The sequence below is a fragment of the Panthera tigris genome, chromosome C2, assembly GCF_018350195.1.
Source record: "Panthera tigris isolate Pti1 chromosome C2, P.tigris_Pti1_mat1.1, whole genome shotgun sequence".
In the NCBI taxonomy this organism is placed as follows: domain Eukaryota; kingdom Metazoa; phylum Chordata; class Mammalia; order Carnivora; family Felidae; genus Panthera; species Panthera tigris.
In genome coordinates, this window is record NC_056668.1 from 85,824,007 (window position 1) to 85,850,130 (window position 26,124).

The following is a 26,124-nucleotide window of genomic DNA, read 5'->3' on the forward strand; positions in this document are numbered from 1 at the left end:
TGTACTGGGCCTTGCAAATTATGCAGTCTGCCTGACCAAGGCTAACCATATATACTGTACTCTAATAACATGATTAATTTTGCCTATTTTTACAATGTATATAAATTGAGATACATGGAACACACTCTCCTTGAGTCTTGCTTATTTCACTGAACAATATATTCGTAAATTCTTCCCTATTATTGTGTGTAGTTGTATATTTTTCACTTCTTTTATTGTAGAGCCTGAATTTTCAATTTGTGGCATTGGAAGCACTTGGTGGGCTTGTTAAAACAGAGATTCCTGGGCTTCACCCTGGGTTTCTGTTCCAGTAGGTCTGGGGTAGTGCCCAAGAATTTGTCTCTTTCTTTCTTTCTTTCTTTCTTTCTTTCTTTCTTTCTTTCTTTCTTTCTTTCTTTCTTTCTTGTAATGTTCATTTAATTATTTTGAGAGAGAGAGTTCAAGGAGGAGTGGGGGGGGGGAGGGAGAGAGAGAGAGAGGGAAGGAGGGAAGGAGAGAGAGAGAGAGAGAGAGAGAGAGAGAGAGAGAGAGGATACCAAGCAGGCTCCATGCTGCCAGCACAGAGCCTGATGTGGACTTGAACCCACAAACTGAGATCACGACCTGAGCTGAAACCGAGTCAGATGCTTAACTGACTGAGCCACCCAGGTGCCCCAAGAATTTGTCTTTCTAATAGGTCAGTGAGAGTGGTGTTGATGCTGCTGGTCTGGGAATGTGGTTATGGCTCCTGCCCCAAAGAATAGGTATCTAGTTAGGGAAAGACAGAAAAGCAAACAGACAGTTCCAATGCAGTAGTAAATATTATGATAAAAGTATGCACATGGATTGCTTTGGGAGCACAGAGAAGAAAGAAAAAAAAAAAGAATGATGGAAATAGTGGGAAAACATCCTACCTGAGATAACCACTGGGCTAAATTTGGAGATGGAGTGTTATCTATGGAGGGAAAGGTAATTCTAGGCAGAAGAGAAAGGTTTGTAGAAGTTTGGGTGAGGGACTAGTAGATAACATCTAGGGAATTGTAGGAGGTCCACTTGGCAGGAACATTGGGTGAAGTTGCAGAGATAGCCAGAAGAAAAAAGAAAAGGAATATGTCTTGAAGTGACCAAATTAGTTGACTGGAAATATAGCATCAGTTGAATGAATATATTTTACAATCTAAATTTACATCAAACTGATGGGGGTATATGCCTTACTTTAAGCCCATATAGAAAAATCAAATCCTTTACATTAGAAAGAACTATCAGAAAAGTCCTAGTTTTTTCTGTGTTACATTTCAAACAGGAAACAAATTTGCTCTTCCAAATGGGTTTATGTCACTATTTAAATGAGATATGCACTTTTTTACTTTTCTAAAACAAATGCATAGCTACATAAAGGATAATAATAATATTTATTGAGTGCTAGGCATTGCCTCATTTAATCCTACCTAAAATCCTATGAGTCATGAATTGTTATCATCTCAATTTTACAGATGAAAAAATGAAATAACCTTAAGTATTTTGGTGAAGGCCACACAGTTAATATGGCAGATCTGAAACTTAGGTCAGATTCCAAGGCTGTGCCCTTAAGCACCAAGTGTCTTCTCTTTGCTATTTCATATTAAGCATAATAAACTAGAGGTGCAGTTTAGAGACATAAAAAGATCATGTAGGTAGGATCTACTTGGGCTCATTCCTTGGAGATATCTCTCCTACCCTACCTTCATAGAGCCAACAGTCTAGTAGGCAACACCTATATAAACACAAGTGGATGTGATAAATTATTAACGGGAATAACTGGGCATAAATGAATCATAGTACAATTCTATTTAATGAAAGGAGTAGTAGAAGTATACAGAAAGAATTCAGAAAGAAGGTAAGACTCAAGCTGAGTCCTGCAATCCATGCAGGTGTTTAGCATGTAAGGGGAAAATGCCTTCTAGGCAGAGGAAACATTTTGAGCAAAAGCATTGTATATTCTAGGAAGTCCAAATAGTTCCATCAGGTTGAGGCATGGGGTGAATATGGAGGAAAATGAAACAAAAAAGGTGAGTGCAATTACCTAACAGAAGGCCTTATAAGCCACTGAAAGTCATGGGGACTTTATGACTCAGGAGGGAAATATTGAACAGGGGAATCACATGATCAGACTTACCTTTTCATTTTAATTTTTTAAAATTTTATTTAAATACAAATTAGTTATATAATAATGATTTCAGGAAGACTTATCTTTTTAAAGATGAAGAAAGCAAGGTGAAGGATGGATTGAAAGAAGGCAAAGAGACCATTAAAATTTTTCATCATAATGTAAGCTAATTATGTTATGTAAGCTAATTAGAATGTAATTCTAATATTAATTTGTCTTTGCCTACCATATTATTATCTACAAAAAAGCAAAAACAATGGTAAAAAATGTCATTCTGCTGCACTTCTTCATTTAAAATCACAATGTCACTAGGAAGAAAAATAATACAATAGACCAGCTCTACAAAAAATTTGCAAAATTACAGATTTAAAATAAATTAAATTGTTTATGAAAACAAATTTTTAAAAATTTGTTGATTTGTTCTGAGATTACAAGATTGCAGAGAACTTATAAAGGTTTAGATATAATATTTAATCAAGAAATAGGAGTAATGATGTTTTATTGATTATTACCAACTATAGGGCTATACTAGATGCTGACCTCCTTATGGACAGGAGTTTTAAAAATTCAGATATATTTTATATTATAACCATGTACAGTTAGTATTGATGTATATTATTTCATTGAATCCATATACCAATTCTGTGGAGCAGACTGATATCATTATTGCCACTTTAAAGATAAGAAAATTAAGGCTTAAATAATTTATCCGAGATCACATAGTAAGTGGAAGAACAGAGATTTAAACTCTGACTATATTATTCAGGATATGCTGCTATAACAAACTACCTCTGATTTTGGTATAAACAACCGAAGTTTAATTCTTTCTCATTTTACAATGTATAGACATGGGGGAGAGGGCCTCTGCTCCATGCAATCATTCAGAGACCCAGGCTGATTGTGTTTAGTGTAACAACTATCCCCTAGGGCTTCTGATGCTTTCATTGGATACTCCACATGGAGTCAATAGTTTAAGGAAAAAAAGAGACAGTAAGGATATTTACCTGAGGTTTTAGTGGCCAAGTACAGTGCTTATGGTAATTAATTTTGGACCGGAATTTTAACAGCTTTTTAAGGTGCTATGAAGTTTCATTTGAAAAGTTTTTATTTTGTCCTTATAACATCATCTTACAAAATGTTTAATTTGTCTCTGCTCTGGTCCTGTTATTGCAACAAGAGGGATAAGGGTAAGAATGGTGAGACTTCCCGCTGGGGGAAAGTTGAAGAAATCAGCGTAATGCAGTTTGGCAACCTGCTAACCCATAGAACTATGTAGGGTTACAGTGATCATACTAAGTTTTAGGTACATAGCTAAATTTGAGAAATTCATGCATCACTTCTGCCCACATTCCACTAGACAGACAAACTCAGTCCCATGGTCCATCTCAATGTATGGAAACACTGATAATAGCTTGATGATGTACTAAGAATGGCAACAAAGATCTGTGAACAGTTAGTCACTTCCATACTCCCCAGATTTGTTGTTAGCTCCTAAGATTCATGAGTAGTACTTTATAGTTATTTGTACGGCCCTTGGCACCTAACAGAGTTTGTGAGATGTAATAGACTCTCAACTAATCATTTAATAACTGTATGAACTCTCTAGCTCACTTCTTAGCTTCAGGGCCATATAAAGACCTTCATAGGCCTTACACACTCTTATTTAGAAGCTGAAACCTACATTATATCGAAATACCACTGCACACTCATATACCATATTAAATATAATTTTACCAGTAAGATTTGAAAAACATTACATATTTTGATTTTGAAATTATTTTACCACTCTCAAATGGCAAAATTGTTCAAAAACACTATTTATTACATTGAAGAAGAGAAGGATATCAAGGCTTCATAGGTAAAATTAAATGCATTAGTAAATTCAAGAAAAAGTGTATAGGTTAGAAATATCTGTTAATAACAGATAAAATAATCATCTGTTAATAGCATACAAAATAAGTAGGAAAGTGAAAACTGTGATGTTTTTGCCATCACAGGAAGGGGGAACAAAGAACCCAGTTGGATTTTGACCAAATGGAGGAAAAAGGTTTAACTAAGAATAAACTACACAATGACGCTTCTCACTACCTTGGTAACTAAGCCCTGTAGCATGGTAATGTTATTATAACAAGAAATTCCCCCATAAAAATAACAAAATTAATAATCAGAGGTGGAACCACATGAACCTCCTACTCCAATCTGGAGATCATGGGCTTTTGAAGGGACCTTATGCAGCAAAGGATAAGGGTAAGAATTTGGGATCATATATTAAAATTGGGGGTTAAATTGGGGCCTGTATGCTTGGGAAATTCTTGGCTACTAAAGACATTGCATTGTCTACTGACTTAGCTGACTTGTTACCTTCCTTTTTTCTCTCACTATTCCACTCTTTTCCTTTCCTCTTCCAGAGACAGAGGTGTTTTCAGTTTAGTTGACAAACATCTGTTAAGAGACACTTAATAAACACCTAATGCATATTTCCTTGGCACTGAAATACATATGTTGCTCAGGAGGTTAAGATCTAGTGCCCAAATGTGTGACTTGAGAAATCAACTTTATAGTGACTTGAGAAATCAACTGAGGTTTCTCAAAGACCCCAGAAGGATTGGGGCAGATTGGTTTCTACATTATTCTGCCTTAAAAAGTAGCTGTTCTTGTTTGATTGATGATCAGTACATTTCCATGTTCATTTTAAAAGATGTTTCTGCTAAGTATGCTTTCTCTTCAGTGGTTAAATGTAAAAATAGAACTTCTCACTTGAGGAGCCTCTGAATTAGGTTCTGCATATGAGTGTGAAAAACCATTACTGACAGAATTGCAGTGTAAATAATTGTAAGTAATTTTTAAAGATAGGTCTAGAGCTATGTGACTTCTAATTTTGACCCTCCAAATGAAAACTATGTAGCCCATGATTAAATTGAATTTTTCATTACGTGTTAGAAAACAATAAAGAGGAAACAAAACAATCTGAACAATGCTTAGAACCTCTTTGCAAGGAATTTAAATGAAGTAGGAAAGAAATTAGTATGAAGTGGTTTTTGTCATGTGTTTTTCCTTCTTGTGTTGCTGCTAAATCCCTAAAGTCCTGTGCCATCTTTCTTCATACCCTAAATTATACTTTTGCTTGTTTCTGTTGAATTCTCAACACTCAGTTGATAAAGTTCCTTTACTTTAGCTCCTGGACAAAATTGGAGGATAATCAAATACAGAATGCAAAAGAAGCCACTATGGTGTCATGGGCCTGGAACCAGGAAAGGCCTATCTCTCAATCTCAGCTCTACTAGCTGGAAAGGCCTTGGACAGAGGTGATGTTCCTAAGTTTCATGTTCTTCATCACTAAAATCATGGGGTTTTTTTTCAGGATATTTTTCAAGGATTTGAAATTGTATACAGTAATGTTCCTCACTGTGTGTCTGGTGCACAGAGAGTATAAGTAAGCTGTAGCCATTATGTGGGTTCTTTTTCTTCTCTCTATCCACAGGCAATTATTGAGTATATATTATGTGTTCTGTGGACTAAGTGGAATATAAATTAATTGTAAGATACACTACCTGTCACATATAAAGACATGACAGGTAAATTAAGGAGGGCTGAACCTGGAATTACTCTTATGATCTAGGTGGGAAGGCCAGCCACAATTATTAAAAAGATAACAGAAAATAGTATCTACAGTTTTGCAGAGTCCTCTGGAGGATTCAGCATACAAGGGACCCATTGTGGTTGCAACACGTGATACAAAAGATGACAAGAACCCAGGAGTGGGTGCTACTCTTAAAGTCAAACACATAAGCCAAACCAGTCACATCTTTCCACAGACACAAAATCAATCGTCATTGTGCTAAGCTGTGGAACAAAACTCAAATCTCTGGTAGGGACTGGCATTAAAAATGTAGGACCTTGGTCCTGCAAATTCTGAGGTTCTTAACAAGTTTATTAAGAGATGTTTCAGGAGACAGAAACCAGGGAAGACCTGGTTAGCAGAGCTGGGATACCGAGCAGCGACTGAGTCCCAAGAACTAAGTAGAACACGTTTTTCAAGGCTGGGCTTGATGCTAGAGTCAGAGAAGTGATCGGTATGATTGGATGGTGAGATAATACAAAGATTGCGTTATCAAAATCAGACACATGAGTGACAGATTTTGGCCAAGAACAAGTTTTAATAATGATTTCAGGGACACAATCAGGAGACATAGGTGAAGCAGGGAGAGATCTGAAATAGGGCACCTTACTGGGTCCTTTTTTTTTTTTTCCCTCTGCGTCAGGGTGATCCCTGGGCTCAGATTAATATACGAAGTCTCCAATGAGATGTACAGTTAACTATGGAGGAAAAGCTATTTGGGTTGTAAAACATCTCCATTTTAAACTCAGATAGTTGTGTAGTTTATATGACACTTTCCATGAAGCAGTCTATAAATCCATTGATTCCGGGTATGTTTTTACCATAAACAATTTTTTAACAGATATATCCTATTGATGAGGACTGTATTGCTAAGCAAATACCATTAGTGTGTTTGCTAGGAGTCATTAGCCTTAGCATGTTTAGGAGGATATTTGACAGGGTCATCTTCTTTTTCCTTTCCTGGAGGTATTCCCTGTTAAATGGAAAGAGTGAATTGCAAATCTTCTATTTAACTATTACTTTCCAGATGGTAAGACCCAGAAAATTGGAAGCAAGCCAAATTCCCTCCTTCCTAAAATCTGAAATTTTGGAGTTTGACTTAACAAGAGAACTGATAGGTGGGAGAAATACAGAACTGGAGAAAAACTCAAGGAACTTTTGTGCTTGTCCTTACCTTTAGTGAATAAATTTACTCTATCATTAAAGCTTAAAAAGGACAAATGGACATATAATAAGTAAAAAGTACCTTGAGAATATGGATAAAGGAAGATCAGGTGAATTGGAGTAATGGGGGGGGGGGAGGGGTTGTGACCTTCTTTGTTTACCTTATCTTTTAATTTAATCCTTTCTCTTGGCCTGTGGTTTTGAGTGTGTTTTCAGTTTCTGCTCTGTGCTGATGAATGAATTTCTGTGCATAAAGTCAAGGCTCACTCAGTGGAAAGTCCCAAGTAGAAGTATTAAAGTTAAAAGAGGAATATTAGAGAGGATTTTAATAGATAGGTGGTTTCTATTTATTGAACATACTTGACTTAATTTATCATTGACATATAGCCCATTGTCAAGCCTGAAGACCTCTCCTAGTAACATTTCACACCAGTTGGAAATATTTTGTAGGGTGATCCTATTCCCTTCGTTTCTTATACAATATTTAACACCCAAACTAAAGCAAACAGATTAATTTCCTTCTATGTTGTTACTTGAAGTTTCTTGTCTATTCAGTATTTGCCTATAATTCACACCTCAACAGGAACTAAAAATATCACAATATACCTTCATAAAAATATAGAGAAAGAGAGCAAAGTTAGGCAAGACAAAGTTCGTCATATAATTAACCAACAATTACTGCTGTGAACCTGGCTGGCTTTGCATCATCTAGAATGATGGGCTCTGCTAGAACCCTATACCAAGACATTAAGCAGAACTTTTATTAATGATATTTAAGGCTGACAACAAGGCAGAGAAAGTGTGCATAAAAAGACCCCACAGTTTTTCTGAGTCTTCTGGTAAATAATGTGAGCAGTGACTCCTCCATTACCTTGCAACATTTCATCTACTGTTGTCTTGAAGTATTATTTAAATATGTTTCATTGTTTTCTACATTCCCATGCTTGTATTTTTCTTGCTGAATTTTAAGCTTTTAAACAGCACAAGCAGTATAGGTGTTCAGCACATGTTTCTTGATTTAATTTGTAGATCTAAGGGACCACAGGAAAATATTTTAAAAATTAGTCTCTGGTATTCTATCTCGGCCAAGGCACCTTTAAGAATCTGTAAAGACAGGCCAAATACAGGCCGAGTACAATTTATAACAGAAAATTAAAAACATATGTTTAATGTTTATTTACTTTTAAGAAAGAGAGACAGAGCACAAGCAGAAGAGGGGCAGAGAGAGAGACACACACACACAGAATCTGAAGCAGGCTCTAGGCTCTGAGCTGTCAGCACAGAGCCTGACGCAGGGCTCAAACCCACAAACTGCAAGATCATGACCTGAGCTGAAGTTGGACACTCAACCAACTGAACCACCCAGGCATCTCTAAAACAGAATATTTAAATTTTCTATTGGTGGGTACTCATTATTTCCAGCTTCATTTTAGGAGCCTATACAGTAGTACAAAAATAACACTGGGCCTAAAGAGAAGGAAAGATAAAGAACATTATGTAGCAGTAAAAGGGAATTAAACTGCAATCAAATAAAATTTCTTGAGTATAGTTTGAAATGAATTTTAAGACAAAGGGTTAAAAATTTTCTAATCTTGGGGCCCCTGGGTGGCTCAGTTGGTTAAGTGTCCGACTTTGGCTCAGGTCATGATCTAATGGTTGGTGGGTTCGAGCCCCATGTTGGGCTCTGTGCTGACAACTCAGAGCCTGGAGCCTGCTTCAGATTCTGTGTCTCCCTCTCTCTCTGCCCCTCCTCCACTTGTTCTCTCTCTCTCTCTCTCTCTCTCTCTCCCTGAAGTAATAAATGAATAAACTTAAAAATTTTTCTAGTCTTTTAATAGGTTTTAATTTTTATTCTTAATCTATTGTTGTAAGCAGTTCCAAGAAAATCTTTACTAATATTTATAATATTAGTCAGTCAGATTTCTATGTCAGTCAGATTTCAATCAGAAAAACAAATGTTAATTTAAGCATTCCAGCTGGGGTCTCAAAAGTGGATGACAATTCTCTGGAGTTTTGTCCGGAGGCCTTTGTTAGACTGTTCATCTGCTCACATTGCTAGCATAGACTTCTGGCTTCTCTTCAACCTTCCAGATCTAGTCTAAGTGCTTCTCATTGTCAGAATGTGACTCAGATTTTTAGTTGTTCTGGAAAATGTAGTTTTGACATCTTACCTGTGAGGCAGAGGAGATGTAGAAAGGGGTGGACAATGATGCCTAGTAGACCACAGATCATCATCTGTACACTATCTGTTCAGCATTAAAAAAAATTTCAAGCAGTTATAATACATGATTGATACATTAGTATTTACATATTTGCTTCAAAGCTACAGTGAACTTCCTTTTCAGATAGAAATGAGGCATTTTTAGGTATATTCAAGGAAATTCAAAATGACTCTAAGTCTCATAGTCGGGAATAGTGCCCTGGGGAAAAACTTTTGTTATGTCGCTTTATCATCAAAGCAGGTTCTGACACTGGAGCACCCCAGCAGAACATTTTTACTTTTGTTTCATGCTGTAAGAGTTCCATGAACTAGAGTGAACCAAGTTTTCTCATTTTTTGGTATCATAAACATGACTACAGGACAATAATGGAGAAGCTAACTTTGTTATCTTTTTCTGTTGTTAGGAAGAAGTTTAAGAATGCTGGATATAAAAGGCACTTACTACTGTTAACCATATCATTGTTGAGGCAAGGATGTTTAGAAAACAAAATTTATTGTTGACTTGTAAACTTTTTTTAACCAATGTGCTTGTTATTGTTATGGGTATGACTATTAATTGTTGACTTTTAGAACTCTTTCTATATACCAGGCTAGTGCTTTCCATGTGCAACTTAAAAATGATGATATGTATTAACCATTAATATCCTCATTTTGTGGAAAAGGACAAATGAGATTAACATCACAGTTAAGTGACACTGCCAGTAATTGAATCTACCGGGCCCTTGCTTTTAACCAATTGTATGACCATTTTTAGTTAAGGGTAACTTTAGAGAGAGCTAACGTATGCATTTTATGCTCCAGGAAACTAGAAGCTGAAGAGTCGAAGCCTCTTGCCTTTGGTTATATGGTTGACCCTTAAAAAGTGGTTGAAATACATGAATCCATTTATAGTAGATTTTTTTCTATATAGTATAGTATTGTAAATGTCTTTTCTCTTCCCTAAGGTTTTCTTAATAACATTTCCTTTCCTTTAGCTTACTTTATTGTAAGAATACAGTATATCATACATATAATATGCAAAATATGTAACCAACTGTTTATGTTAGAGGCAAGGCTTCCAGTCAGCAGTAGACTGTTAACTACTGTTAGTAGTTAAGTTTTGGGGAAGTCAAAAATCATTTGTGGATTTTCAATTGTAGGAGGGTTGGCACCTCCAACCCCCATATTGTTCAAGGGTCAACTGTACTGCTAACTGCAGAGTTATTATGGTGCAGGTATAGTAGCCAGGTCAGGCTAAGTTTGACTGTAGTAACAAATGGCCTGAAATCTCAATGGCTTTAATACAACAAATATTTGTTTCCTCTTTTATAAAGTCTAAGAGAGGTCAAGCAATCCCACCTTCTGGAATACTTAGCCTCCACTCACTTATAGCCGCCTGGGACTAAGTGACATGTTAGATTTCACTCAAGAGAATTAATCAGATGACCTCAACTTAACTGCCAGGACGGCTAGGGAATATGGATATCCTAAAAGTGTGGTAAATAGATAACATTGTCCCTATCATAGCAGAAGTCCTGATATCCAGTCACATACTCTTATTATGACATTATTTTGCCTTTCACCCCATACATTCTAGCTTTGAAGCTAGTTTGATATTCTTCACTAATAGTATTCTTAGCTAAATCATATCTATTTACATAAAATCTAGACATTCTGGTCTTTTTTTTTCTTATTTAAAAATATTGGGACACCAGGGTGGCTCAGTCAGTTAAGCATCCAGCTCTTGAGATCTTGGCTCACGTTGTGATCTCACCGTTCATGAGTTTGAGCCCCACATCAGGCTCTACGCTGACATCATGGAGGCTGCTTGGGATTCTCTCTCTCGGCCCCTCCCCCTTCAAAATAAACAAATAAACATTTAAAACAAACAAACAAAAATAACAACAAAAAACATGTACACCTTTCAACGTAAGTCCCTTATTTTAGGTGAGATGGGAGACACATCAGGCCTCAAAGAAACAACTCAGGTTTCACATTTATTTGTTCTAGTTTTATAATGCAAATTGACAACTGTACACATTCCGTATCCTCACTTCCTATTGAAAAATGTCACTCTAGCTGCTGCTCTACTCGCATAAACTTAGATGAAATATCTGTAGAAATATGTCATTGTAATAAAGAAGAGAATTTGGCCAAGAATTGACATTCTTTATGTTGCTCTGCAGAGGAAAGATATAACAAACCTGAACAATATATTTGGTATATGAAGTAATGAGTAGGAGATATATAATGATGAAAAAATTTAAGTATTTATTGAGTAGTAACTAAACACAGAGGAGAAAATGTTGATTCTGTTCTACACTGACACCGAAGAGTCATCAAATATGGTTAGCTCAATATTACCAAATAAAGTGCATAGTAGAGTGCTAACTCCATGGGCTTGGTGTGCTCAAATCCTGCACATCCCAGATGGACTGGTTCTTAACTAGCTCCTGGGAGACAAACTCTGAGCCCTTGGAATATCATGCCTGAAAAGAGTATCTTTGTATACCTGAGACCTTGGACCACAGCAGATGGTTTATGCTAACAGTGAAATTTATGGTGAATGCCTGTTTTTATCTTTCCTCAGCCATGCTGTATTAGTTTGACCTCTGGTGGGGGGGGGGGGGAGAGTAAGAATGGAGTTGCTACATGACTGACTCATAATAAAAACCTAGGACACCAAGGTTCTAGTGAGCATGTCTGGTTGATAATACATCTCAAATGTTGTCACACATTGTTCCTGGCAGAACTAAGCGCTGTCTATTCATCTCTAATAGGAGAAGGTAACTGGACGCTTGTGCCTGGTTTCTCCTGGACTTTGTCCTATGCATCTTTTGCTTTTGCTGATTTTAATCTGTATCCTTTCACTGTGATAAATTGCAACTGTGAATATAAGAGCTTTTCCGAATTCTGTGAGTTCTAGTAAATCATTGAACCTGAGAGTATCTTGGAATCTCATAAAACAAAAGATGAATAAAAGTTAATAAACAGAAAAAATTGTCCAGTAGAATTATGAGATATAAATGTTATAATAATATATCAAACATTTATTGTTACGATTTACAATAATTTTCCATAATTTATTTGTTATAGGAATTCAGTGGAGTGAGAATCACTTCAAACTATAAAGATTGAGCAAGGTTTTATTGAAGAAGAGTCAGGATGTTAACTGGATCTCAAAGGGCTTGGGAGAGGAGAGAAGACAGAAAAAAGTAAGGAAAATGCAACCCAGGGTCAGCGGCAGTAAGCAGAACACCTTGGCCGAAGTATGAATTTGAGGAAGGTAAGTTAAGAGTTAAAACTGGAAATACAGGCAGGGAGCAAATTGTAGGGTTTTAATGCTGCTGTTGTTTATCATAAAACTAAAAGCTAAACTTTCAGTAAATTAAGCTAATCAAATTCCAGAAAGTTTTTGTGTGGAGAGAGTTCCCTATGGGAGGGGGGGTCTCCATAGGCTGCTAAATTTTTATCATAAAGTAAGTCTTAACTGCCAGAAAAAAGTCACTGTAATAATAACCTAGTAGGGTTCCACATGTATCTCAATACAGTAATGTCCACATCAAATTTGCACAATTTATTACCACAAAATTGAGGTGTCTTCAGCCAGAAATTGGAAGATTCACCTGTCATCTGAGAATCCAGCTGTGTTCTTTTTGGGTTTTTGTAACATCACAGTAATAAAGATTTTGTAATCTGAATTGAGCTCACAATTTTGATAATGATTCACAATGCAAAACTGTTTCCAGCTCAGCTTCCCTGTGTCTTCACTGGCCCTAAAGTCCCCAAAATTGCTGTCGTCAGGAAGATACACTGGTCTTACTTTTGTTGTTACTCACTGAGTGCCCTAAATACATACCATTTTCTTTGGAAGTGAATTGTGGCGGAATGGGGTTGGAGTGGGTGGGATTTATTAGGAGAAGATGTTAGGTTTATACAACGGTTTGAATTTCAGAAAGGCAAGAAACCTCATGTAAAGGTTAAAAGGTTGCAACCATGGACAGGCCACCCCTCATATTCACTTCTTTAACAAACTACTATAACAATTAGCCCATTTCCTTTCCCCTCAGCTCTATAAGTATAATGTGATGAAAGTGGTGGATATTTTTATTTCAAGTCTGTTTCTTTCATCAGGAGTGAGAAACAGAGGTACATTATATTTAATAGTCCTGTTTGTTTCACTGAAAAATCCATATTATTATATTATTATCTCCAGCCATATTATTGTCCAGACTAATTTTATCATAGCTACATACTCTCACATATCTTTCTTTTTTTTTTAATTTAAGATAATTAACATACGGTGATATTAGTTTCAGGTCTACAATATAATGATTCAACAATTCTATACATTACTCAGTGCTTATCAAGAAAAGAGTGTTCTTAATTCACTTTATCTATGTTGTCTCTCCTCCCAACCATCTGCCCTTTGGCAACCACCAATTTTTTTTCTGTATTTAAGTCTGTTTTTTTAATCTTTTTTCTTCTTTGTTTATTCATTTGTTTTGTTTCTTAAGTTCCACATGTGAGTAAAATCATATGATATTTCTATTTCTCTGATTGACTTATTTCATTTACCATTATACTTTTATATCCATCTGTGTTGTCAAAATAGCAAGATCTCATTCTTTTTTATGGCTGAGTAATAAATATTCCTATATTTTCATATACATATATATTTATATCACATCTTCTTTATCCATTTACCTATCAGTGGACACTGGGTTGCTTCAATAATTTGGCTTTTATATATATATTTTTTAAATTTAACATTTATTTATTTTTGAGAGAGAGAGAGAGAGAGAGAGAGACTGAAAGAGGGTGATAGAGGATCTGAAGCAGGCTTGGCACTGTGAACACAGAGCCTGATACAGGGCTTGAACTCATGAACTGTGAGATCATGACTTGATTGGCTACTGTAATTAATGCTGCAATGAATGTAGGAGTGCATATATATCTTCAAATTAGTGTTTTAATTTTTCTTGGGTAAATACCCAGTAAAGGAATTACTAGATCATATGGTAATTTGATTTTTAATTTCTTGAGAAACTTCTGTACTGTTTTCCACACAGGTTGCACCAATTTACATTCCCACCAATAGTGCACAAGGGTTCCTTTTTCTCCACATCCTCACCAGCATTTGTTATTTCTTCTCTTTTTGATTCTAGCCATCTGACAAGTGTGAGGTAGTATCTCATTGTGGTTTTGATTTGCATTTCCCTGATAGTTATTGATGTCAAGCATCTTTTCATATGTCTGTTGGCCATCTGTATGTCTTTTTTGGAAAAATATCTATTCAACTGCTTTGCCCATTTTTAAAAATTTTGTTAATTTTTTAAAAATTCCTGTTAATGTACAATATAATATTAGGTTACAATATATTGATTCAACAATTCTATATATCACCTGGTGCTCATCACAGCAAGTGCACTCCTTAATCCCCATCACCTATTTCATCCATCCCCCCACTCCCCTCTCCTCTGGTAACCAGGACTATGTTCTCTACAATAAAGGGTCTGTTTCTTGGTTTCTCTCTCTCTCTTTCTCTCTCTCTCCTTTTCCCTTTAATCATTTGTTTTGTTTCAAAAATTCCATATATGAGTGAAATCATATGGAATTTGTCTTTCTCTGACTTATTTTGCTTACCATTATACTCTCCAGCTCCATACATGTCACTGAATATAGCAAGATTTCATTCTTTTTTTTCCTTCCAAGTTTTTACTTAAATTCCACTTAGTTAACATACAATGTAATATTAGTTTCAGGTGTAGGATTTAGTGATTCATCACTTACATATAACACCCATTGCTCATCACAAGTACCCTTCCAAATACCCATCATCAATATAACCTATCCATCTCTGCCCACCTCCCCTCCAGCAACCCTTAGTTTGTTCTCTATTTTTAAGAGTCTGTTTTATGGTTTGCCTCTCTCTTTTTCCCTGCTATGTTCATTTGTTTTGTTTCTTAAGTTCCACATATGAATGAAATCATATGGTATTTGCCTTTCTCTCACTGACTTATTTCACTTAGCATTATACTGTCTACCTCCATCCATTTCATTGCAAATGGCAAGATTTCATTTTTTTATGGCTGAGTAATATTCCATTCTATATGTACATGCCACTTTTTCTTTATTCATTCATCAGTGCATGGACATTTGTGCTTTTTCCATAATTTGGCTATTATTGATAATGCTGCTATAAACATAGGGGGCACATATCCCTTCAAATCAGTATTTTTGTATCCTTTAGGTGATTATCTAGTAGTCTGGTTGCTAGATCATATGGTAGTTCTGTTTTTAGCTTTCTGAGGAACCTCTGTACCATTTTTCTCTGTGGCTACACCAGAATGCATTTTCACCAATAGTGTGAAAATCCCCCTTTCTCTGCATCCTCACCAACAGCTGTTTTCTCCTATGATTTTAATTTTAGTCATTCTAACATGGGCGAGGTGATCTCTCTCTCTTTTTAAAATCTATTTATTGTTTAATTTACATCCAAGTTAGTTAGCATATGGTGCAACAATGATTTCAGGAGTAGATTCCTTAATGCCCCTTACCCATTTAGACCATCCCCCTCCTACAACCCCTCCAGCAACCTTGTTTGTTCTCTATATTGAAGAGTCTCTTATGTTTTGTCCCTCTCCCTGTTTTTATATTTTTTTGCTTCCCTTCCCTTAAATTCATCTGTTTTGTATCTTAAATTCCTCATATGAGTGAAGTCATATGATATTTGTCTTTCTCTGATGGACTAATTTCACTTAGCATAATACCCTCCAGTTCCATCCATGTCGTTGCAAATGACAAGATTTCATTCTTTTTGATTGCAGAGTAATACTCCATTGTATACATATACCATATATTCTTTACCCATTCATCAGTTGATGGACATTTGGCTCGTTCCATACTTTGGCTATTATCAATAGTGCTGCTAAAAACATTGGGGTACATGTCCCCCTTCAAAACAGCACACCTGTGTCCCTTGGATAAATACCTAGTAGTGCAATTACTGGGTCATAGAGTAGTTCTATTTTTAATTTTTTGAGCAACCTCCATACTGTTTTACAGAGTGGCTGCACCAGTTTGCATTCCCACCAGGAGTGCAAAACAGATCTTCTTTCTCCACATCCTCACCAACATCTGTTTTTGCCTGAGTTGTTAATGTTAGCCATTCTGACAGGTGTGAGGTGATATCTCATTGTGGTTTTGATTTGTATTTCCCTGATATTGAGTGATGTTGGATATTTTTTCATGTGTCTGTTCACCATCTTGTGTCTTCTTTGGAGAAGTGTCTATTCATGTCTTTTGCCCATTTCTTCACTGGATTATTTGTTTTTTGGGTGTTGAGTTTGGTAAGTTCCTTATAGATTTTGGATATTAACCCTTTATCTGATATGTCATTTGCAAATATCTTCTCCCATTTCATTGGTTGCCTTTTAGTTTTGCTGACTGTTTCCTTCACTGCACAGAAGCTTTTTATTTTGATGAGGTCCAATAGTTCATTTTTGCTTTTGTTTCCCTTGCCTCCAGAGACATGTTGAGTAAGAAGTTGCTGTGGCCAAGTCAAAGAGGTTTTTGCCTGCTTTCTCCTCTAGGATTTTGATGACTTCCCATCTTACATTTAGGTCTTTCATTCATTTTGAGTTTATTTTTGTGTGTGGTGTAAGAAAGCGTTCCAGGTTCATTCCTCTGCATGTCGCTGTCCAGTTTTCCCAGCACCATTTGCTGAAGAGACTGTCTTTATTCCATTGGATATTCATTCCTGCTTTGTCACAGATTAGGTGGCCTTACATTTGTGGGTCCATTTCTGGGTTGTCTCTTCTGTTGCATTGATCTGAGTGTCTGTTTTTTGCGAGTACCATAATGTCTTGATGATTACAGCATTGTAATACATCTTAAAGTCCAGAAGTATGATGCCTCCAGCTTTGGTTTTCTTTTTCAAGATTGCTTTGGCTATTTGGGGTCTTTTCTGGTTCCATACAAATTTTAGGATTGTTTGTTCTAGCTCTGCGAAAAATACTGATATCATTTTGATAGGGATTGCATTGAATATGTAGATTGATTTGGGGAGTATCAACATTTTAACAATGTTTGTTATTCCAACCCGTGAGCATGGAATATTTTTCCATTTTTTTGTGTGTGTCTTCTTCAATTTCTTTCATAAGCTTTCTATAGTTTTCATTGTATAGATTTTGGTTATGTTTATTTGGTTATGTTTATTCCTAGGTATTTTCTTTGGTATTTTCTTTCCTAGCTTATTTCCTAGGTATGTTCTTTGGTTATGTTTATTCCTAGGTGTTTTGTGGGTTTTGGTGCAAATGTAAATAGGATCAATTCCTTGATTTCTCTTTCTGTTGCTTCAATTATTGGTGTATAAGAATGCAGCCAATTTCTGTGCATTGATTTTGTATCCTGCAACTTTGCTGAATTCATGGATCAGTTATAGCAGTTTTTTGGTGGAATCTTTTGGGTTTTCCATATAAAGTATAATGTCATCTGTGAAGAGTGGAAGTTTGACTTCCTCCTGGCTGACTTGGATGGCTTTTATTCCTTTGTGTTGTCTGATTGCTGAGGCTAAGACTTCCAATTCTATGTTGACTGACAGTGGCTAGAGTGGACATCCCTGTCATGTTCCTGACCTTAGGGAAAACTTTTATGATCTTGAGGTATGACCCTTCTATCCCTACTATCTTGAGGGTTTTTATCAAGAAACGATGCTGTATTTTGTCAAATGCTTTCTCTGCATCTATTCAGAGGATCATGTGGTTCTTGTCCTTTTTTTTTTCATTTTTTAAATGTTTATGTATTTTTGAGAGAAAGAACAACAGAGCACAAGCAGGGGAGGGGCAGAGACAGAGAGGGAGACACAGAATCTTAAACAGGCTCCAGGTTCTGAGCTGTCAGCACAGAGCCCAGCGCGGGTCTCGAAGTCGGGACAGAGATCATGACCTGAGCTGAAATTGGATGCTTAACCAACTGAGCCATCCAGGCACCCCTCTTGTCCTTTCTTTATTGATGTGATGGATCACATTGATTGTTTTGCAGATATTGAACCAGCCCTACATCCCAGGTATAAATCCCACTTGGTCATGGTGAATAATTCTTTTAATTATCGTTGGATCTGGTTGGCTAGTATCTTTTTGAGGATTTTTGCATCCATCTTCATCAGGGAAATTGGTTCTCCTTTTTAGTGGGGTCTTTGGTTTTAGAATCAAGGCAATGCTGGCTTCACAGAAAGAGTTTGGAAGTTTTCCTTCCATTTCTATTTTTTGGAACAGCTTTAAGAGAATAGGTTTTAAATTTTCTTTAAATGTTTGGTAAAATTCCCTGTAAAGTCATCAGGCCCTGGACTCTTGTTTTTGGGAGATTTTTGATTACTAATTCTGTTTCTTTACTGGTTATGGGTGTGTTCAAATTTTCTATATCCTTCTGCTTCAGTTTTGGTAGTATATATGTTTCTAGGAATATGTCAATGTCTTCCACATTGCCCATTTTATTGGCATTAAATTGCTCATAATATTCTCTTATTATTGTTTGTATTTCTGCTGTGTTGGTTGTGACCTCTCCCCTTTCATTCTTGATTTTATTTATTTGGGTCCTTTCCTTTTTCTTTTTGATCAAACCGGGTAGGGGGTTATCAGTTTTGTTAATTCTTTCAAAGAACCACCTCCTGGTTTCATTGATCTGTTCTACTGTGTTTTGTTTTGTTTTTGTTTTTGTTTTTTTGGTTTCATAGAATTGATTTCTGCTCTAATCTTTATTATTTCCTGTCTTCTGCTGGTTTGGGGTTTTATTTGCTGTTCTTTTTCCATCTCTTTGAGGTGTAAGGTTAGGTTGTGTATCTGAGACCTTTCTTCCTTCTTTAGGAAGACCTAGATTGCTGTATACTTCCCTCTTATGACCACCTTTGCTGTGTTCCGAGGTTTTGGGCTGTGGGTTATCATTTTCATTGGCTTCCATCTACTTTTTAATTTCCTCTTTAATTTCTTGGTTAGCACATTCATTCTTTAGTAGGATGGTCTTTAGTCTCCAAGTATTTGTTATTTTTCCAGATTTTTTCTTGTGGTAGATTTCGAGTTTCATACCATTGTGGTCTGAAAATATACACAATATGATCTTGATTTTTTGTACTTGTTGAAGGCTGATTTGTGTCCCAGTATGTGATCTATTCTGGAGAACATTCCATGTGCACTGGAGAAGAATGTATATTCTGCTGCTTTAGGAAGAAATGTTCTGAATATATCTGTTAAGTCCATCTGGTCCAGTGTGTCACTCAAAGCCATTGTTTCCTTGTTGATTATCTGTTTAGATGATCTGTCCATTGCTCTAAGTGGGGTATTGAAGTCCCCTACTATTATGGTATTTTTATTAATGAGGTTCTTTATGTTTGTGATTAATTGATTTATATATTTGGGTGCTTCACATTTGGAGTATAAATGTTTACAATTGTTAGGTCTTCTTGGTGGATAGACCCCTTAATTACAATATGATGCCCTTCTTCATCTCTTGTTACAGTCTTTATTTTAAAATCTAGACTATCTGATATAAGTATAGCTACTCCAGCTTTCTTTTGTCAAGCATTAGCATGATAGATGGTTCTTCATCCCCTTACTTTCAATCTGAAGGTGTCTTTAGGTCTAAAATGGGTCTCTTGTAAACAGCATACAGATGGATCTTGTTTCCCTATTCATTGTTATCCTGTGTCTTTTGATTGGAGCATTTAGACCATTGACGTTTAGAGTGAATAATGAAAGATATGAACTTATTACCATTATGTCGCATGTAGAGTTGGAGTTTCTGGTAGTGTTCTCTGGTCCTTTCTAGTCTTTGCTGCTCTTGGTCTTTTTTTTTTCTTTTTTTCTGTCTTTTCTCTCCTCAGAGAGTCCCCCTTAAAATTTCTTGCAGGACTGATTTAGTGGTAACCAACCCCTTTAATTTTTGTTTTTATGGGAAACTTTTTATCTCTCCTATTTTTAATGACAGCCTTGCTGGATAAAGAATTCTTGGCTGCATATTTTTTCCAATTCAGTACATTGAATCCTGCCACTCCTTTCTGGCCTGCCAAGTTTCTGTGGATAGGTCTGCTGCGAACCTGATCTGACTTCCCTTGTAGGTTAAGGACTTTTTTCCCCTTGCTGCTTTCATGATTATTTTCTTGCCTGAGTATTTTGTGAATTTGACTATGATATTCCTTGTTGATGGTTGGTTTTTGTTTAATCTAATGGGAGTCCTCTGTGCTTCCTGGATTTTGATGTCTGTGTCTTTCCCCAGGTTAGGAAAGTTTTCCACTATGATTTCCTCACATAAATTTTCTACCCCTTTTTCTCTCTCTTCATCCTCTGAGACCTCTATGATTCTGATGTTATTCCTTTTTAATGAGTCACTGAGTTCTCTAGTTTTTATTTTGTGCTCTTTTGCCATAGTCTCCCTCTTTTTTCTGCTTTATTATTCTCCATAAGTTTGTCCTCTATATTGCTTACTTGCTGCTGCAGCTCAGTTATAGCATTTTTTATTTCATCCTGACTAGCTTTTACTTCTTTATCTCTGCAGAAAGAGATTGTAATCTATTTTCAACCCCAGCTAGTATTCTTATTATCTTGATTGTAAATTCTGGTTCAGGCGTCTTGATTATATCTGTGTTGATTAAGTTGCTGGCTGTCATTTCTTCCTGTCCTTTCTTTTGGGGTGAATTCCTTCACTTTGTCATTTTGGAGGAAGAAAAGGAATTAATAAAGTTAAAAAAATAAAATTACAAAATTTAAAACAACACAAAGAAATCAAATAAAGGATGCTAGATCCTAGGTGTGTTTTGGTCTGGTTGTTGAAAGAAGCTTGATGGATTAGAGAAAAAAGAGAAAGATAAGAAAAGGAAAAAAAAGGAAAAATAAAAGGAAAATGTTTGAAAATTTGAAAAAGTGAATACAATAATATAGAATAAATGAAATGATGAAAGTAAAATGGAAAGTAAAATGGAATAATTAAAGAAAAGTCTTTTAATAAAAATGGAGAATAAAAATAGATTTTTTTCTCTTTCTGTACCAAGAATAAGAAAAGAAAAGAAAAAGAAAAAAAAATGAATGCAAAGACCAGTGAACAGAATGAAGTATGATTGAAATTACATCAGGTTTCCCATAGAAGTCAATCTACGAAGCACTTTATAGTCTGTAAATTAAGCAGGTGTAGAGACTTGTGTTTGTCAAGAGCGCTGTTGGCCCAGTTGGGTGGGGTTTACTCTCCATTCTCCACTAGGTGGTGATGCTTAGCTTACTGGGGTAGATTGCTGTGGCGTGTGTAGGTGTGTATGTGCATGCACTGGAGGGGTGACAATGGCGGCACCCAGCTACCCAGTCTCTAGTATCAGAACTCTGACCTCTCCACAACTGGCAATCAAGCACCCCTCCTTTGTCTCTGGCTTCCATCTACTCCCTGCTTCTACATTGTCTGTGACCAGGCCATCAGGCTGCCAGGCGGCACCTCCTTCCTGAGTTTTATCTCAAATGGGGCTGTGTTTCTCAATGCCTTATTTCTGAGGGACTGGGGCTTTGATCTGTTCTGACCTTCTGGGGGAGGGTCTCACTAAGCAATGGCTGGTGCTGGCCCCAGGAACGTTCATGAGACCGCACAGCTGCAGATGCCAGAGACTCCGGCTGGGTGCCAGCCCACCCCAGAAAAAGTTTGCACAATCTTGTAGCGGCAGTGTTTCAGGGTTTATGGAAAATCACAACACACATCTGGTGCCAGGCTTCACCCTTAACATCCTGTTCCAACACCAGTGAATGTGGTTGTTATCCAGGGTCTGCTGGGACCTTTGCCTGTGGGGTGGCCACACAGCCTCTACCAAATGTCCTCTCAGCAGGGAACTGCTTCTTCCCATGTGGCCCAAGGACCCCTTGAACCTCGCTCTCTGCTCCTAGGGATTCACCCTTCCCACCAGAGCACCTCCAGGTATCCAGCTGTGGAGTTTCAGACTCTGTGCTCCCCCTGTTTATAGAGTCTTAATGGAATTTAAACCTTCTCCTTTCTCCCTTCTCCTTTTTTTTGTCCAGTCCCTGTGGCTGTTTCCAATTCTCTACTTTCTCACCAGCTGCTTTTTGTGTGTGTGTGGGGGTGCTTTTCCTATATTCTCCCCCTGTCTCTGTCCTCTCTCTGAAAGCAAAAATAGCTCCCTGTCCTCCGCAGCTTCTCTCCCCCGTCCTCTCTTTCCATGCTACATACCTGCTGAGTTCTATAGTTCAAGTTGTGCAGATTGTTGTGTTATTCCTCAAATCAATTTTCTGGTTGTGCAAGATGGTTTAGTGTTGATCTGGCTGCATTTCTTTAGAAAAATGTCTATTTATGTCTTCTCCCCATTTTAAGCTACACTATTTGTTTTTTGGGTGTTGAGTTTGATAAATTATTTATAGATTTTGTATACTTACCCTTTATCAGATATGTCATTTACAAATACCTTCTCCAATTCTGAAGATTGCCCTTTAGATTTGTTAATTGTTTCCTTCACTGTGTAAGAAAGTGGTTCAGTTTCATTCTTTTGCATGTTGCTCTCCTGTACTCCAAATGCCATTTGTTGAAGAGACTGTCTTTTTTCCAATGGTATTTTCTCCTGCTTTGTCAAAGTGTAGTTGACCCTATATTTGTGGGTCATTTTCTGGCCTTCCTTTCTTTCTTTTTTTCTTTCTCCTGGGTTTTCTATTCCATTGATTTATGTGTCTGTTTTTGTGCCAGTACCATACTGTCTTGATGATGAGACCTTTGTAATATAACTTGAAGTCTGGAATTGTGGTGCTGCCAGCTTTGCTTTTCTTTTTCAAGACTGCTTTGGCTATTGAGGGTCTTCTGTAATTCCATACAAATTTTAGGATTCTTTGTTCTAGCTCTGTAAAAAACGCTATTGGTATTTGGATAGGGATTGAATTAAATGTGTGGATTGCTTTGGGTAGTATAGGCATTTTAACAATATTTGTTCTTCCATTTCATGAGCATGGAATGTTTTTCCATTTCTTTGTGTCATCTTTAATTTCTTTCACAAGTGTTCTATAGTTTTCAGAGTACAGATCTTCTACCTCTTTGGTAAGTTTGTTCCTGGATATCTTACGGTTTTTGATACAGTTGTAAATGGGATCAATTCCTTAATTTCTCTTTCTTCTGCTTCATTATTGGTGTATAGAAATGCAACAGATTTCTGTACATTGACTTTATATCCTGCGATTTTACTGAATTTGTGTATCAGTTCTAGCAATTTTTTTGTAGAGTCTTCTGACTTTTCTACAGAGTATCATGTCATCTGCGAATAGTGAAAGTTTGACTTCTTCCTTGCTGATTTGGACCTTTTATTTCTTCTTGTCTGATTGCTGAAGCTAGGACTTCTAGTACCTTGTTAAAATAACAATGGCGAGAGTGGACATCCCTGTATAGTTCCTGACCATAGAGTCAGTTTTTCCCCACTTAGGATGATTTTAGCTGTGGGTTTTTCTTATATGGCCTTTATGATGTTGAGCTATGTTCTCTCTTACCCTTCTTTATTGAGGGTTTTTTATCAAGAATGAATGCTGTACTTTATCAGATCCTTTTTCTGCATCTATTGAGATGATCACATGATCCTTATCCTTTCTTTTATTAATGTGGTGTGTCATGTTGATTGATTTGCAAATACTGAACCACCCCACAGTACAGGAATAAATCCTACTTGATTATGGTGAATGATTCTTTTAATTTACTGTTGGATGGGATTTGTTACTTGTTGAGAATTTTTATATCCATGTTTATCAGGGATATTGGCCTATAGTTCTCTTTTTTAGTGGAGTCAAGGTAATTCTGGCCTCATAGAATAAGTTTGAAAGTTTTCCTTCCATTTTTATTTTTTGGAATAGTTTGAGAAAAATAGGTATTAACTATTCTTTATATGTTTGGTATAACTCCACTGTGAAGCCACCTTGCCCTAGAGTTATATTTGTTCGAAGATTTTTTTTTTTAATTTTTAAAAATATTTATTTATTTTTGATAGAGAGAGAGCATGAGCAGGGGAGGGGCAGAAAGAGAGCAAAACACAGAATCTGAAGCAGGCTCCAGGCTCTGAGCTGTCAGCATAGGGCCTGACATGGGGCTCCAATCCACGAACCTTGAGATCATGACCTGAACTGAAGTTGGACACAACAAATGAGTCACCCAGGTGCCCCTTGTTGAAAGATATTTGATTGCTGTTCAATTTATTTGCTGGTTATGGGTCTGTCCAAGTTTTCTATTTCTTCCTATTTCAGTTCTGGTAGTTTGTATGTTTCTAGGAATTTATCCATTTCTTCCAGATTGCCCAATTTATTGGCATATAATTTTTCATAATATTGTCTTACAATTGTTTTTATTTGTTGTGTTGGTTGTGATTACTCCTCTCTCATTTGTGACTTTATTTATTTGGGTCCTTTCTCTTTTTATGTTGATAACTCTGGCTAGGATTTTATCAATTTTATTAATATTTCAAAGAACTAGCTCCTGGTTTATAGATCTGCCCTATTGGGTTTTTTTTAGTTTCTATATCATTTAATTTTGCTCTAATCTTTATTATTTCCCTCTACTCCTGGCTTTAGACTTCATTTGTTGATCTTTTTCTAGTTCCTTTAGGCATAAGTTGAAGTTGCATATTTGAAATTTTTCTTGCTTCTTGAGATAAGTCTGGTGTTGCTATATACTTCCCTTTTATGAGTATTTTTGCATCCCAAAGATTTTGGACTGTCATGTATTCATTTTCATTTGTTTCCATATTTTTAAAATTTCTTATTTAATTTCCTGGTTGACCCATTCATTCTTTAGTAGAATGTTCTTTAACCTCCAGGTATTTGTGGTCTTCCCAAATTTTTCCTTGTGGTTGACTTCAAGTTTCATAGTGTTGTGGTTGAAAAATATGCATAGTATGATCTCAGTCTTTTTATACTTGTTGAGGCCTGATTTGTGACCTAGGATGTGATCTGTTCTGGAGAATGTCCCATGTGCACTCGAAAAGAATGTGTATTCTGCTGCTTTAGGATGAAATATTCTGGCTGTATCTATTAAATCCATGTGACCCAGTGTATCATTCAAAGCCATTGTTTCCTTGTTGATTTTCTACGTACATGATCTATCCATTGATGTAAGTGGTACTCTCCCTCCATGCTGATATATATGATATGATGCTTCTTTTTGTTTTGTGAGTCCCTTGACAGATTTCTATAGATAAACATAATTGATTTTACTGCTTTTGTGCTTTAAGTCCCATACTGGTTTGATATGTGATTAATCCATTACTTTTATTATAAGCTTGCTTTTATTTGTGCATTTTTTTCTTTCATAATTCTTTTACTTCTGAATATGACTTTTCCTTTCCACTCCCCTTAACAAGGGGAAATTGTGTAAGCCTGGTTTAGTGGTGATGAACTCTTTAACTTTTGTTTGTCTGGAAACTCTACCTCTCCTATTGTAAATGCTAATATTGCTGGGTAGAGTATTCATATTTTCAGGGTTTTTTTCTTTCAGCACTTTGAAGATATCATACCACTCACTTTTGGCTTGCAAAGTTTCTGATGAAAAATTAACTTACAGCCTTATGGTGTTTCTGTGTGTAACTATTTTCTTTTGCTGCTTTTACAATCTCTTTATCACCTTTTTGTCATTTTAATTACCATGTGTCTATGTGTCTTGATGTGGACCTCTTTGGGTTAATCTTGTTGAGGGCTCTTTGCACCTACTGGATCTGGATGTGTGTTTCCTTACCCAGATTAAGGAAGTTTTCAGCTACTGTTTCTTCAAATAAATGTTCTGCCCCCTTCTCTCTCTCTTTCCCTCTGGGATCTCTATAATGTGAATGTTATCATGTATGATGATGTTGCTGAGTTCCCTTAACCTGTTCTCATTTTTTTATTATTCTTTTTTCCTTTTGCTGTTCATTTTGGTTACTTTCCATTACTGTGTCTTCCAGGTTGCTGATCCGTTCTTCTCCCTCCTCTAATCTGCTATTGAGTCCCTCTACTGTATTTTTTAATCTCAGTTATT

General features: G+C 36.4%; 1 long non-coding RNA gene across 1 annotated transcript in view; it reads left to right on the plus strand.

Annotated features, from left to right (window-relative positions):
* Nucleotides 1–12,374, plus strand: part of LOC122242034 — a 238,606-nt gene extending 226,232 nt beyond the window's left edge. The window contains exon 4 of the long non-coding RNA XR_006222168.1: nucleotides 12,205–12,374. This is a non-coding gene — a long non-coding RNA (uncharacterized LOC122242034). The remainder of the gene's footprint in view (nucleotides 1–12,204) is intronic.
* The last annotated feature ends 13,750 nt before the right edge of the window (nucleotides 12,375–26,124 follow it).